The sequence below is a fragment of the Rutidosis leptorrhynchoides genome, chromosome 11, assembly GCF_046630445.1.
Source record: "Rutidosis leptorrhynchoides isolate AG116_Rl617_1_P2 chromosome 11, CSIRO_AGI_Rlap_v1, whole genome shotgun sequence".
NCBI classification, from domain to species: Eukaryota; Viridiplantae; Streptophyta; class Magnoliopsida; order Asterales; family Asteraceae; genus Rutidosis; species Rutidosis leptorrhynchoides.
In genome coordinates, this window is record NC_092343.1 from 366,170,268 (window position 1) to 366,186,601 (window position 16,334).

Below are 16,334 nucleotides of genomic sequence, written 5' to 3' on the forward strand. Positions count from 1 at the left end.
TATTATTATTATCAGTAGCTGTAGCAGAACCCTAACTTTAAACGAAAATGCAAACCCTAGATATTAATATTGAACGAATAATCCAGATATATAGAATTACTGTAGTCTGATAAGTGAAATGTAATTACCAGATTATGTTCCGGTGTCGTTTTGCAGTCCGATGGTGGAATTAGATGCGTGACTTTGGGGTTTGAAGATTGTTAAGAATTGGGGGTTTTGCAATTTTGAATAAAATAGAAGTTTGGGAATAATGGCGGGAATGATGAATGGATTATGGCGGAGATTACAAGTGTAGGGAAATTTTTAGAGTTTTTCACTGCAATAATAATACAATACTTTGATGGCTATTTTATACGATTATTAAATTTACTTTTTTCATAAGTTTTTGAAGTTTTGAACCAGTAATACTTCGTATCACTACTGGCGATACTAGAATTCTTTTTACCGGAAAAAAAAAACCGTAGTAATTTTTTTAACAAAATATGGAGGTTTTAAGGGGAAAAAATTAAGGTTTTTAGACAAATTATTAAGGGTTTTGAACAGTGGCGGATCCAGGATTTTTTCCCACCGGGGGCGAATTTTTTTTCAAAACCATAGCAATTTTTTTGAGTAAAATATGGAGGTTTTGAGACTAAAAATTGAAGTTTTTAGGCAAAATTTGAAGGTTTTGGGGCAAAATATATAGGTTTTGGGGTAAAAAATGAAATGGGCGGGCGAAATGACGTGAGAGAAAGAACCTCTTGGTGGACTGGGCGGCTCTCGGTTCTTGAGCATGTTGGGGGATTAGGCGGCAGTTGAAAGAGCTGCTCGAAAGCTTGACGAACTCGGGACAGGTTTGGGATAAGAAATCGTTGCTTAGTCGAGTAAACGAAGCGTGGGCGTAAAGCATTAAGTGGAGGCGCCGAATCCTTGCAAGAGGGGGGCAGACCGGTCAAAGCCAAGTCCAGACGAGCTGGCCTTTATCAAACATGGATTGCTTACACCTCGGTTTATAGCCTATATGAATCTGAGTGATAGCACAGGCAAACTTCGTGGCTGGGCACAGTTTTAAAAATCGGATTATTGAGTTCGCCTGGACTACGCTGGCTTTGGGATGCCAGGCTTGATGCTTCAAGAAAGTTCCAAACCAATTGGAGAGATAAACCGGTAGCACTTTCCATTGTACAAGCAAGATTGGTTGGATTTCGCCCCGCAGCTTTGGCTCAGTGGACATGTGGTGGTGCCTAGCACCCCCGCCGGGCTAGAGGTCTCGGGTTCGAGCCTCGTCACCTACAAAGGATATTATTTGAAAGAAATTCCTTGAGGGTGGCCCAAATGGAAGGTTTTACCGACTCGCTCCGGGACTAAGGTCCGGCCCGCCTGCCCCGTATGGGATGGTTTAAGGGCCGAATCCCCTGAGTGTGGTTCGGGTTTCCTGCCCGAACGCGTGTGTGTGTGCAAATGATGACTAGGCTTCGGTCCGGACTGATGCAAGCTTGCCGTTAAAAAAAAAAAAAAACCACCGGGGGCAAAGTCGAAAAATCCAAAATATTTTTACATTAAAATTTTGAATTCCACCGGGGGCGGGCGCCCCCCCCCCCCTCCTCTCTCTCTTACACTCTAAATCCGCCTCTGGTTTTGAGTAAAAGTTGAAGGTTTTTGGACAAAATTTGAAGATTTTGAAACAAAAAATGTAGGTTTTAAGGCAAAAAGAAATCCACCGAGTGCAAAGTTGAAAGAGTTTTACACTAAAGAAAAAATTCACTGGACGCTCCATGCCCCCAAGTAGTTTCGTCACTGCTCCATATTGTTAAAGAGAATAACTTTGATATATTTCCTTGCCTCAATATCAGAGAGTAGAATAGAATAAATAGCCATAGCTAGAAAACCTAATGGGCTAAGACAAAAGGGCCCTTATAAAATTACATAAATAATAAATGGGCTAGAATTGCATATCCGTCTAACATCCCCCCGCAGTTGGAGCAGGAGAGGTGCGAACGCTCAAACTGGATCTAAACTCATCAAACAATGCTGTAGGGAGACCTTTGGTGAAGATGTCAGCATACTGATAACGGGAAGGAACATGGAGCACTCGAATATGACCTTTCATCACAAGATCGCGGACAAAATGTATGTCTATCTCGATGTGTTTGGTGCGTTGGTGCTGAACCAGATTACCTGACATGTAGACGGCACTAACATTGTCACAATAGACAAGAGTAGTGGAGGACAATGGGTAGTGAAGTTCCCGAAGGAGGTTACGAATCCAGCATGTCTCTGCAACGGCATTGGCAACACCTCGGTACTCGGCCTCTGCACTAGAGCGAGATGGAGTGTGTTGCCGCTTAGAGGACCAAGACAACAGATTGTTGCCCAAAAAAACACAGTACCCGGAAGTCGAGCGTCTGGTGGACGGGCATCCTGCCCAATCGGCATCCGAATAGGCTACGAGAGAGGTGGTGGATGAGGCATATAGCTGTAGCCCGAGATCAAGAGTGCCCTGAACATAACGAATGATCCTTCGAAGAGCAGCAAGGTGGGGCTCCCGAGGATCATGCATGAATAAACATATCTGCTAGACAGCGTATGCTATGTCAGGTCTGGTGAATGTGAGGTACTGAAGAGCACCTGCAAGACTGCGATAGGCAGTTGGATCCTTTACAGGAGGACCCGAGTTAATGATTTTGGTGCCGGTATCAATAGGAGTCCTACTAGGGTGACAACTTCCCATGTCTGCACGCTCAATGATCTCTGATGCATACTTCTTTTGAGAGAGGAACATCCCAGAAGCGGTGCGAGTGACGGAAATGCCTAAAAAATAGTTCAACGGGCCGAGGTCTGTCATCGAGAACTCCGTATGTAAGGAGGTAATGATCCGTTGTACTAGAGATGTTGATGAGGCAGTGAGAATGATGTCATCAATATATAATAATAAGTAAGATGTATCAGTACCCTCTTTATATATGAACAGGGAGGTGTCACACCAACTGTGCTGGAATCCAACACGCTGAGCATAACTGGAAAACCGCTGAAACCAAGCCCTAGGAGCCTGTTTTAGGCCGTATAGGGACTTCTGTAAACGGCAGACGTGATCCGGTCGTGCTGGGTCCCAGAATCCGGGAGGTTGGTGCATGTATACGGTCTCCGACAGATGTCCATGTAGGAATACGTTCTTGACATCAATCTGGTGAACAGGCCAGTGTCGAGAAGCAGCGAGGCTAAGAACCGTGCGTATAGTGGTCGGTTTAACCACCGGGCTAAAGGTCTCGTCACAATCAATACCAACCTGCTGGCTGCGACTGTTAGCAACGAGTCGCACCTTATGCCTGCTCAAGGAGCCATCAGCATTAAACTTGTGCTTGAACAGCCACATGGAGCGAACTATGTTCGTGTCCGATGGTCGGGGCACAGGAGTCCAAGTACCATTGTTAATTAAAGCATTGTATTCTTCGGTCATAGCGTTATGCCAATTGGGGTCAGAAAGAGCATGAGATTATGTTTCATGAAGATTTAAACGTTGAACGGGTTTAGTTGTGCCGACGCGGTGGCGGGTAACCATAGGATGTGTGGATGTGGTGTTGTGAGGAATAGGTGGAGTAGGTGGAGAGGGTGGTGTAGGTAGAGTAGGTGGAGTAGGAGGAGAGGGTGGAGGATGTGGAGTAGGTGTGTTAGTGGCAAGGTTGCGAGAGAATAGATTTGGAGGAGGATCGATAAAATCATATGAGGAAGGTGGTGTAGTAGTGTGGGAATTTTTTGGAAATGAGGTTTCGTCGAAGGTGACATGGCGTGAGAGAAGGATTTTATTTGTGGCGAGATCAAGACAACGATATCCACGGTGGTTGGATGGATACCCGAGAAAGATGCAGGGAGTGGAGCGAGGTTCTAGTTTGTTTTAAAATGTCCCATTCATATGGATTATAAACGTTTCATATTAATTGGTATCGTTGCGAGGTTTTGACCTCTATATGAGACGTTTTTCAAAGACTGCATTCGTTTTTAAAACAAACCATAACCTTTATTTTATCGACAAAGGTTTAAAGGACATAGCGTAGATTTTCAAATAATGATAATCTAAAATATAGCGTTTACACACGACCATTACATAATAGTTTACATTAATATGTTACAACAAAGGATAATTCCGAATGCAGTTTTTAAACAATATGATACAAGCATGCTGACTTCAAATCTTGTCTTTAATTAGCATGCAACAGCGGAAGCTCTTAATAATCACCCGAGAATAAACATGCTTAAAACGTCAATAAAAATGTTGGTGGGTTATAGGTTTAACCTATATATCAATTTGTAATTAATAGGCCACAAGATTTCATTTTTCATAACAACATACATGAATACTCATCTGTATAAAAAAAATTATTCATATGATGAACACCTGGTAACCGACATTAACAAAATACATCTAGAATATCCCCAAATGCACAGGTACATTCATCTATATATAAAAATCGAAGTACTAAAGCATCCATAACCTGGATGGGGTTTGTTAGGCCCATAGATCTATCTTCAGGATTCGCGTCAATTTGGGGGTCTGTTCCCAAATTCTTAGGCTACCAAGCTAAAAGGGTGATATCCGGTATAATGATTCAATCATAGAATATAGTTTCAAGTACGTGTGCCTATTTTGTAAAACATTAATAAAACTGCATGTATTCTCATCCCGAAAATATTCGATAGTAAAAATGGGACTATAACTCACTTTCACAGATTTTTACTTCGTCGGACATAAGACTTGGCCACGGGTCGATTCACAAACCTATAACAAATATATACATATATCAAAGTATGATAGAAATATATTCATTTCATATTTTATTACGTTTTAACGATTTAAGTTGTTAAGTTAACAGTTCAACGGTAGTAGTCCACAATTAGTAGTCCACAGTTAGTAGTACATAAATAAATATATTATCACGAATCAATCCACGACCCATTGTATACATGTCTCAGACTCGATCACAACTCAAGGTATATATATTATTTTAGAATCAACCTCGACCCTTTATATGCTAACTCGATCATTACTGCATATAGAGTGACTTACGGTTATTCCAAATAATATATATAGATGACGTCGATATGATATGTCAAAATATTGTATATGTGTCTATGGTCTATCAAGTGTAACATCCCGTTTTCTTCTTACATGTCTTAAGGTACGTATTGAAATGTCCCGTTCTTATTGATTAAAAACGTTCCATATTAATTGATTTCGTTGCGAGGTTTTGACCTCTATATGAGACGTTTTTCAAAGACTGCATTCATTTTTAAAACAAACCATAACCTTTATTTCATAGATAAAGGTTTTAAAAAGCTTTACGTAGATTATCAAATAATGATAACCTAAAATATCCTGTTTACACACGACCATTACATAATGGTTTACAATACAAATATGTTACAACAAAATAAGTTTCTTGAATGCAGTTTTTACACAATATCATACAAGCATGGACTCCAAATCTCGTCCTTATTTAAGTATGCGACAGCGGAAGCTCTTAATAATCACCTGAGAATAAACATGCTTAAAACGTCAACAAAAATGTTGGTGAGTTATAGGTTTAACCTATATATATCAAATCATAATAATAGACCACAAGATTTCATATTTCAATACACATCCCATACATAGAGATAAAAATCATTCATATGGTGAACACCTCGTAACCGACATTAACAAGATGCATATATAAGAATATCCCCATCATTCCGGGACACCCTTCGGATATGATATAAATTTCGAAGTACTAAAGCATCCGGTACTTTGGATGGGGTTTGTTAGGCCCAATAGATCTATCTTTAGGATTCGCGTCAATTAGGGTGTCTGTTCCCTAATTCTTAGATTACCAGACTTAATAAAAAGGGGCATATTCGATTTTGATAATTCAACCACAGAATGTAGTTTCACGTACTTGTGTCTATTTTGTAAATCAATTATAAAAACTGCATGTATTCTCATCCCAAAAATATTAGATTTTAAAAGTGGGACTATAACTCACTTTCACAGATTTTTACTTCGTCGGGAAGTAAGGCTTGGCCACTGGTTGATTCACGAACCTATAACAATATATACATATATATTAAAGTATGTTCAAAATATATTTACAACACTTTTAATATATTTTGATGTTTTAAGTTTATTAAGTCAGCTGTCCTCGTTAGTAACCTACAACTAGTTGTCCACAGTTAGATGTACAGAAATAAATCGATAAATATTATCTTGAATCAATCCACGACCCAGTGTATACGTATCTCAGTATTGATCACAACTCAAACTATATATATTTTGGAATCAACCTCAACCCTGTATAGCTAACTCCAACATTCACATATAGAGTGTCTATGGTTGTTCCGAAATATATATAGATGTGTCGACATGATAGGTCGAAATATTGTATACGTGTCTATGGTATCTCAAGATTACATAATATACAATACAAGTTGATTAAGTTATGGTTGGAATAGATTTGTTACCAATTTTCACGTAGCTAAAATGAGAAAAATTATCCAATCTTGTTTTATACATAACTTCTTCATTTTAAATCCGTTTTGAGTGAATCAAATTGCTATAGTTTCATATTGAACTCTATTTTATGAATCTAAACAGAAAAATTATAGGTTTATAGTCAGAAAAATAAGTTACAAGTCGTTTTTGTAAAGGTAGTCATTTCAGTCGAAAGAACGACGTCTAGATGACCATTTTAGAAAACATACTTCCACTTTGAGTTTAACCATAATTTTTGGATATAGTTTCATGTTCATAATAAAAATCATTTTCTCAGAATAACAACTTTTAAATCAAAGTTTATCATAGTTTTTAATTAACTAACCCAAAACAGCCCGCGGTGTTACTACGACGGCGTAAATCCGGTTTTACGGTGTTTTTCGTGTTTCCAGGTTTTAAATCATTAAGTTAGCATATCATATAGATATAGAACATGTGTTTAGTTGATTTCAAAAGTCAAGTTAGAAGGATTAACTTTTGTTTGCAAACAAGTTTAGAATTAACTAAACTATGTTCTAGTGATTACAAGTTTAAACCTTCGAATAAGATAGCTTTATATGTATGAATCGAATGATGTTATGAACATCATTACTACCTTAAGTTCCTTAGATAAACCTACTGGAAAAGAGAAAAAATGGATCTAGCTTCAATGGATCCTTGGATGGCTCGAAGTTCTTGAAGTAGAATCATGACACGAAAACAAGTTCAAGTAAGATCATCACTTGAAATAAGATTGTTATAGTTATAGAAATTGAACCAAAGTTTGAATATGATTATTACCTTGTATTAGAATGATAACCTACTGTAAGAAACAAAGATTTCTTGAGGTTGGATGATCACCTTACAAGATTGGAAGTGAGCTAGCAAACTTGAAAGTATTCTTGATTTTATGAAACTAGAACTTTTGGAATTTATGAAGAACACTTAGAACTTGAAGATAGAACTTGAGAGAGATCAATTAGATGAAGAAAATTGAAGAATGAAAGTGTTTGTAGGTGTTTTTGGTCGTTGGTGTATGGATTAGATATAAAGGATATGTAATTTTGTTTTCATGTAAATAAGTCATGAATGATTACTCATATTTTTGTAATTTTATGAGATATTTCATGCTAGTTGCCAAATGATGGTTCCCACATGTGTTAGGTGACTCACATGGGCTGCTAAGAGCTGATCATTAGAGTGTATATACCAATAGTACATACATCTAAAAGCTGTGTATTGTACGAGTACGAATACGGGTGCATACGAGTAGAATTGTTGATGAAACTGAATGAGGATGTAATTGTAAGCATTTTTGTTAAGTAGAAGTATTTTGATAAGTGTATTGAAGTCTTTCAAAAGTGTATAAATACATATTAAAACACTACATGTATATACATTTTAACTGAGTCGTTAAGTCATCGTTAGTCGTTACATGTAAGTGTTGTTTTGAAACCTTTAGGTTAACGATCTTGTTAAATGTTGTTAACCCAATGTTTATAATATCAAATGAGATTTTAAATTATTATATTATCATGATATTATCATGTATGAATTTCTCTTAATATGATATATATACATTAAATGTCTTTACAACGATAATCGTTACATATATGTCTCGTTTAAAAATCATTAAGTTAGTAGTCTTGTTTTTACATATGTAGTTCATTGTTAATATACTTAATGATATGTTTACTTATCATAGTATCATGTTAACTATATATATATCCATATATATGTCATCATATAGTTTTTACAAGTTTTAACGTTCTTGAATCACCGGTCAACTTGGGTGGTCAATTGTCTATATGAAACATATTTCAATTAATCAAGTCTTAACAAGTTTGATTGCTTAACATGTTGGAAACATTTAATCATGTAAATATCAATCTCAATTAATATATATAAACATGGAAAAGTTTGGGTCACTACAGTACCTACCCGTTAAATAAATTTCGTCCCGAAATTTTAAGCTGTTGAAGGTGTTGACGAATCTTCTGGAAATAGATGCGGGTATTTCTTCTTCATCTGATCTTCACGCTCCCAGGTGAACTCGGGTCCTCTACGAGCATTCCATCGAACCTTAACAATTGGTATCTTGTTTTGCTTAAGTCTTTTAACCTCACGATCCATTATTTCGACGGGTTCTTCGATGAATTGAAGTTTTTCGTTGATTTGGATTTCATCTAATGGAATAGTGAGATCTTCTTTAGCAAAACATTTCTTCAAATTCGAGACGTGGAAAGTGTTATGTACAGCCGCGAGTTGTTGAGGTAACTCTAGTCGGTAAGCTACTGGTCCGACACGATCAATAATCTTGAATGGTCCAATATACCTTGGATTTAATTTCCCTCGTTTACCAAATCGAACAACGCCTTTCCAAGGTGCAACTTTAAGCATGACCATCTCTCCAATTTCAAATTCTATATATTTTCTTTTAATGTCAGCGTAGCTCTTTTGTCGACTTTGGGTGGTTTTCAACCGTTGTTGAATCTGGATTATCTTCTCGGTAGTTTCTTGTATAATCTCCGGACCCGTAATCTGTCTATCCCCCACTTCACTCCAACAAATTGGAGACCTGCACTTTCTACCATAAAGTGCTTCAAACGGCGCCATCTCAATGCTTGAATGGTAGCTGTTGTTGTAGGAAAATTCTGCTAACGGTAGATGTCGATCCCAACTGTTTCCGAAATCAATAACACATGCTCGTAGCATGTCTTCAAGCGTTTGTATCGTCCTTTCGCTCTGCCCATCAGTTTGTGGATGATAGGCAGTACCCATGTCTAGACGAGTTCCTAATGCTTGCTGTAATGTCTGCCAGAACCTTGAAATAAATCTGCCATCCCTATCAGAGATAATAGAGATTGATATTCCATGTCTGGAGATGACTTCCTTCAAATACAGTCGTGCTAACTTCTCCATCTTGTCATCTTCTCTTATTGGCAGGAAGTGTGCTGATTTGGTGAGACGATCAACTATTACCCAAATAGTATCAAAACCATTTGCAGTCCTTGGCAATTTAGTGATGAAATCCATGGTAATGTTTTCCCATTTCCATTTCGGGATTTCGGGTTGTTGAAGTAGACCTGATGGTTTCTGATGCTCAGCTTTGACCTTAGAACACGTCAAACATTCTCCTACGTATTTAGCAACATCGGCTTTCATACCCGGCCACCAAAAATGTTTCTTGAGATCCTTGTACATCTTCCCCGTTCCAGGATGTATTGAGTATCTGGTTTTATGAGCTTCTCTAAGTACCATTTCTCTCATATCTCCAAATTTTGGTACCCAAATCCTTTCAGCCCTATACCGGGTTCCGTCTTCCCGAATATTAAGATGCTTCTCCGATCCTTTGGGTATTTCATCCTTTAAATTTCCCTCTTTTAAAACTCCTTGTTGCGCCTCCTTTATTTGAGTAGTAATGTTATTATGAATCATTATATTCATAGATTTTACTCGAATGGGTTCTCTGTCCTTCCTGCTCAAGGCATCGGCTACCACATGTAGTGACCCGAACTTTTCCATGTTTATATATATTAATTGAAATTGATATTTACATGATTAAATGTTTCCAACATGTTAAGCAATCAAACTTGTTAAGACTTGATTAATTGAAATATATTTCATATAGACAATTGACCACCTAAGTTGACCGGTGATTCACGAACGTTAAAACTTGTAAAAACTATATGATGACATATATATGGTTATATATATATAGGTAACATGATATTATGATAAGTAAACATATCATTAAGTATATTAACAATGAACTACATACGTAAAAACAAGACTACTAACTTAATGATTTTGAAACGAGACATATATGTAACGATTATCGTTGTAACGACATTTAATGTATATATATCATATTAAGAGATATTCGTACATCATAATATCATGATAATATAATAATTTAAAATCTCTTTTGATATTATAAACATTGGGTTAACAACAGTTAACAAGATCGTTAACCTAAAGGTTTCAAAACAACATTTACATGTAACGACTAACGATGACTTAACGACTCAGTTAAAATGTATATACATATAGTGTTTTAATATGTATTCATAAACTTTTGAAAGACTTCAAGACACTTATCAAAATACTTCTACTTAACAAAAATGCTTACAATTACATCCTCGTTCAGTTTCATCAACAATTCTACTCGTATGCACCCGTATTCGTACTCGTACAATACACAGCTTTTAGATGTATGTACTATTGGTATATACACTCCAATGATCAGCTCTTAGCAGCCCATGTGGGTCACCTAACACATGTGGGAACCATCATTTGGCAACTAGCATGAAATATCTCATAAAATTACAAAAATATGAGTAATCATTCATGACTTATTTACATGAAAACAAAATTACATATCCTTTATATCTAATCCATACACCAACGACCAAAAACACCTACAAACACTTTCATTCTTCAATTTTCTTCATCTAATTGATCTCTCTCAAGTTCTATCTTCAAGTTCTAAGTGTTCTTCATAAATTCCAAAAGTTCTAGTTTCATAAAATCAAGAATACTTTCAAGTTTGCTAGCTCACTTCCAATCTTGTAAGGTGATCATCCAACCTCAAGAAATCTTTGTTTCTTACAGTAGGTTATCATTCTAATACAAGGTAATAATCATATTCAAACTTTGGTTCAATTTCTATAACTATAACAATCTTATTTCAAGTGATGATCTTACTTGAACTTGTTTTCGTGTCATGATTCTGCTTCAAGAACTTCGAGCCATCCAAGGATCCATTGAAGCTAGGTCCATTTTTCTCTTTTCTAGTAGGTTTATCCAAGGAACTTAAGGTAGTAATGATGTTCATAACATCATTCGATTCATACATATAAAGCTATCTTATTCGAAGGTTTAAACTTGTAATCACTAGAACATAGTTTAGTTAATTCTAAACTTGTTCGCAAACAAAAGTTAATCCTTCTAACTTGACTTTTAAAATCAACTAAACACATGTTCTATATCTATATGATATGCTAACTTAATGATTTAAAACCTGGAAACACGAAAAACACCGTAAAACCGGATTTACGCCGTCGTAGTAACACCGCGGGCTGTTTTGGGTTAGTTAATTAAAAACTACGATAAACTTTGATTTAAAAGTTGTTATTCTGAGAAAATGATTTTTATTATGAACATGAAACTATATCCAAAAATTATGGTTAAACTCAAAGTGGAAGTATGTTTTCTAAAATGGTCATCTAGACGTCGTTCTTTCGACTGAAATGACTACCTTTACAAAAACGACTTGTAACTTATTTTTCCGACTATAAACCTATACTTTTCTGTTTAGATTCATAAAATAGAGTTCAATATGAAACCATAGCAATTTGATTCACTCAAAACGGATTTAAAATGAAGAAGTTATGGGTAAAACAAGATTGGATAATTTTTCTCATTTTAGGTACGTGAAAATTGGTAACAAATCTATTTCAACCATAACTTAATCAACTTGTATTGTATATTATGTAATCTTGAGATACCATAGACACGTATACAATGTTTCGACCTATCATGTCGACACATCTATATATATTTCGGAACAACCATAGACACTCTATATGTGAATGTTGGAGTTAGCTATACAGGGTTGAGGTTGATTCCAAAATATATATAGTTTGAGTTGTGATCAATACTGAGATACGTATACACTGGGTCGTGGATTGATTCAAGATAATATTTATCGATTTATTTTCTGTACATCTAACTGTGGACAACTAGTTGTAGGTTACTAACGAGGACAGCTGACTTAATAAACTTAAAACATCAAAATATATTAAAAGTGTTGTAAATATATTTTTGAACATACTTTGATATATATGTATATATTGTTATAGGTTCGTGAATCAACCAGTGGCCAAGTCTTACTTCCCGACGAAGTAAAAATCTGTGAAAGTGAGTTATAGTCCCACTTTTAAAATCTAATATTTTTGGGATGAGAATACATGCAGGTTTTATAAATGATTTACAAAATAGACACAAGTACGTGAAACTACATTCTATGGTTGAATTATCGAAATCGAATATGCCCCTTTTTATTAAGTCTGGTAATCTAAGAATTAGGGAACAGACACCCTAATTGACGCGAATCCTAAAGATAGATCTATTGGGCCTAACAAACCCCATCCAAAGTACCGGATGCTTTAGTACTTCGAAATTTATATCATATCCGAAGGGTGTCCCGGAATGATGGGGATATTCTTATATATGCATCTTGTTATTGTCGGTTACCAGGTGTTCACCATATGAATGATTTTTATCTCTATGTATGGGATGTGTATTGAAATATGAAATCTTGTGGTCTATTGTTACGATTTGATATATATAGGTTAAACCTATAACTCACCAACATTTTTGTTGACGTTTAAAGCATGTTTATTCTCAGGTGAATTTTAAGAGCTTCCGCTGTTGCATACTAAAATAAGGACAAGATTTGGAGTCCATGTTTGTATGATATTGTGTAAAAACTGCATTCAAGAAACTGATTTCGATGTAACATATTTGTATTGTAAACCATTATGTAATGGTCGTGTGTAAACAGGATATTTTAGATTATCATTATTTGATAATCTACGTAAAGCTTTTTAAACCTTTATTTATGAAATAAAGGTTATGGTTTGTTTTAAAAATGAATGCAGTCTTTGAAAAACGTCTCATATAGAGGTCAAAACCTCGCAACGAAATCAATTAATATGGAACGTTTTTAATCAATAAGAACGGGACATTTCAGTTGGTATCCGAGCGTTGGTCTTAGAGAACCAGAATTTTGCATTAGTGTGTCTTATCGAGTTTGTTAGGATGCATTAGTGAGTCTGGACTTCGACCGTGTTTACTTGAAAAATGATTGCTTAACAAATTTTGTTGGAAACTATATATTTTTAACATGTGAATATTATGTGATATATTAATCTCTTAACGCGTTTGATATTATGTGATAGATGTCTACCTCTAGAACAAGTCCCATTGACTCACCTAATAATAATGAAGAGTCAAATGTAAATTGGAATGATTCGTGGACTGATTCACAAGTTCCCGAAGAGGAACCGGAAGAAGAGTCGGAACCGGAAGAAGAATCGGAACCGGAAGAAGAATCGGAACCGGATGAAGAAGTAGAACCGGTGGGGGAAATAATAAAACGGTTAAGTAAAAGAAAATCCTCAACCAACCGACCAAAGTTAATTCTGGTCAATGGTGTTTCCGCCAAGGAAGCAAAATATTGGGAGGATTACCAATTCTCCGATGAATCGGATTCCGACGAGAATTCCGATGATGTTATAGAAATTACCCCAACTGAATTTAAAAAGGCAAAAGAAAATAATAAGGGAAAGGGCATAAAAATAGAGAAATCTAATTCCAACCCCGATGAACTTTATATGTATCGTCAACCCCCGAAGTCCTTAAGTTGTAACAATGACCCGGGAACCTCTAAACCACCAGGTTTTTCTAAACCAATGTGGACAACGACGGCTCGTATTAGGGGAACATCATATATCCCTAGAAACTTGGCAAAACGATCCAAAACCGAAGAAGAAGAAGAAGAAACAAGCGAGTCGGAATAAGATAGTTGTATTCGTGTGGTGTAATATATGTAATATAGTGTTCTTATGCTTTATGATATATGTAAAAATTGCTTGTATTAATAAGTATTTTTTTTATGAATCTAACTCTTGTCTATTTTACAGTTTAAATACACAAAATGGATAGACAATCCAATATTTTAAGAGACCTACCCGGAGACATGATTGATGAAATCTTGTCTAGAGTCGGCCAGAATTCCTCGGCACAACTATTTAAGGCGAGATCAGTTTGTAAGACATTCGAAGAACGTTCCAAGAATGTCTTGGTTTATAAGAGACTTTCGTTTGAAAGATGGGGGATATCACATTGGGAAACCCATAAGTTACGATGTGTTTACTTTGACGCATATATTGCGGGGAACCCAAATGCTATTTTACGCAACGGGTTAAGAAATTATTTTGACTCAATATATCCGAATATTGGACTTCGTGATTTAGAAAAAGCGGCTAACATGCAACATAAAGAAGCATGTTATGCTTACGGATTAGTAATGTTCGCTTCTCACCAAAGTGAGAACAAGAACATCGGGCTACAACTATTAAACAAAACGTTTCCACAAGTGACGGAGTCGGTAATTGGGGTAAGAAATGAGGTTTTTAGATTATTACGGGACTGTTGGACATTACGTAACCCTCGTCCCTTTGACGACGTTACAACACGCTGTCTTATCAACGGCCATAACGGTTATGTTCCACAAGACCAAGGATGGGAAGTAGTCCTAGTAAAACCAGAATGCATGACTTGTTTCTGGACGTATGAATTACTTGTCTTTATTGCCTTTGCTGAACGACTTGTGTACTAGCTAGAATTATCTTCACAACTATCTTGTATCAAAGTTATTGTGTGCTATATTTCATGCTTTATGTAAAATAAGCGGTATTGTAAGTTTGTAAAATATTGTATAAAAGTTTGAACGCGAAATATTATTATAATCAGTTTTTCATATAGAATTGAAGTAGTTGAATTGTATATTAGCTACTAAGTATGAACTTAACGGGTAGGTACTACCCGAATTTAAACTTATAAAATGCTAATATGAAGAAAAAGCTTTTATAAATGAGTTCATATTATGCTACGAAATACTATTAACTACTCTTAATATTCTGTATGATTAACTTGTTCCATTTGACTATTTTGAAGGAAATGGCACCGACTACTCGACACACCGTGAATATGAATGAAGAGGAATTCCGTACTTTTCTAGCTTCAAACATAGCCGCAGTACAGGCTGCACTACATACCAACAATAACCTTGGATCTGGCAGTACAGGAAATCGTGTAGGATGCACCTACAAAGAATTCACTGCCTGCAAACCTTTGGAATTTGATGGAACCGAAGGACCGATCGGATTGAAACGGTGGACCGAGAAGGTCGAATCGGTGTTTGCCATAAGTAAGTGTACTGAAGAGGACAAAGTGAAGTACGCTACGCATACCTTCACAGGTTCTGCGTTAACATGGTGGAATACCTATCTAGAGCAAGTGGGACAAGATGATGCTTACGCACTACCGTGGTTAGCATTCAAGCACTTGATGAACGAGAAGTACCGTCCCAGAACCGAGGTCAATAAGCTCAAGACAGAACTTAGAGGGTTACGAACCCAAGGATTTGATATTACCACGTACGAAAGACGATTCACAGAATTGTGCCTATTGTGTCCGGGAGCATTCGAAGATGAGGAAGAGAAGATCGACGCGTTTGTGAAAGGATTACCGGAAAGAATCCAAGAAGATATAAGTTCACACGAGCCCGCCTCCATACAACAGGCATGTAGAATGGCTCACAAACTAGTGAACCAGATTGAAGAAAGAATTAAAGAACAGACTGCTGAAGAGGCCAATGTGAAGCAAGTCAAAAGAAAGTGGGAGGAAAACGGTGATAAGAATCACCAATACAACAACAACAGCAATTACAACAATAATCGCAACAATTATCCCAACAATCGCAACATCAATCGCAACTACAACAAACGGCCCAACAACAACAACAACAACAACAACAACAGCAACTACAACAATCATCCCAATAACAATAATAACCGTAACAACAACAACAATCAGAAGCAGCTATGCCAAAGGTGTGAAAAGAATCACTCGGGGTTCTGCACCAAATTTTGCAACAAGTGTAAAAGAAATGGTCATAGCGCGGCGAAGTGTGAGGTTTACGGACCAGGGGTTAATAGAACGAAAGGAACAAATGGTGTCGGAACGAGTAATGGCGGAGCAAGTAGTGTCGGAGCAAGTTATG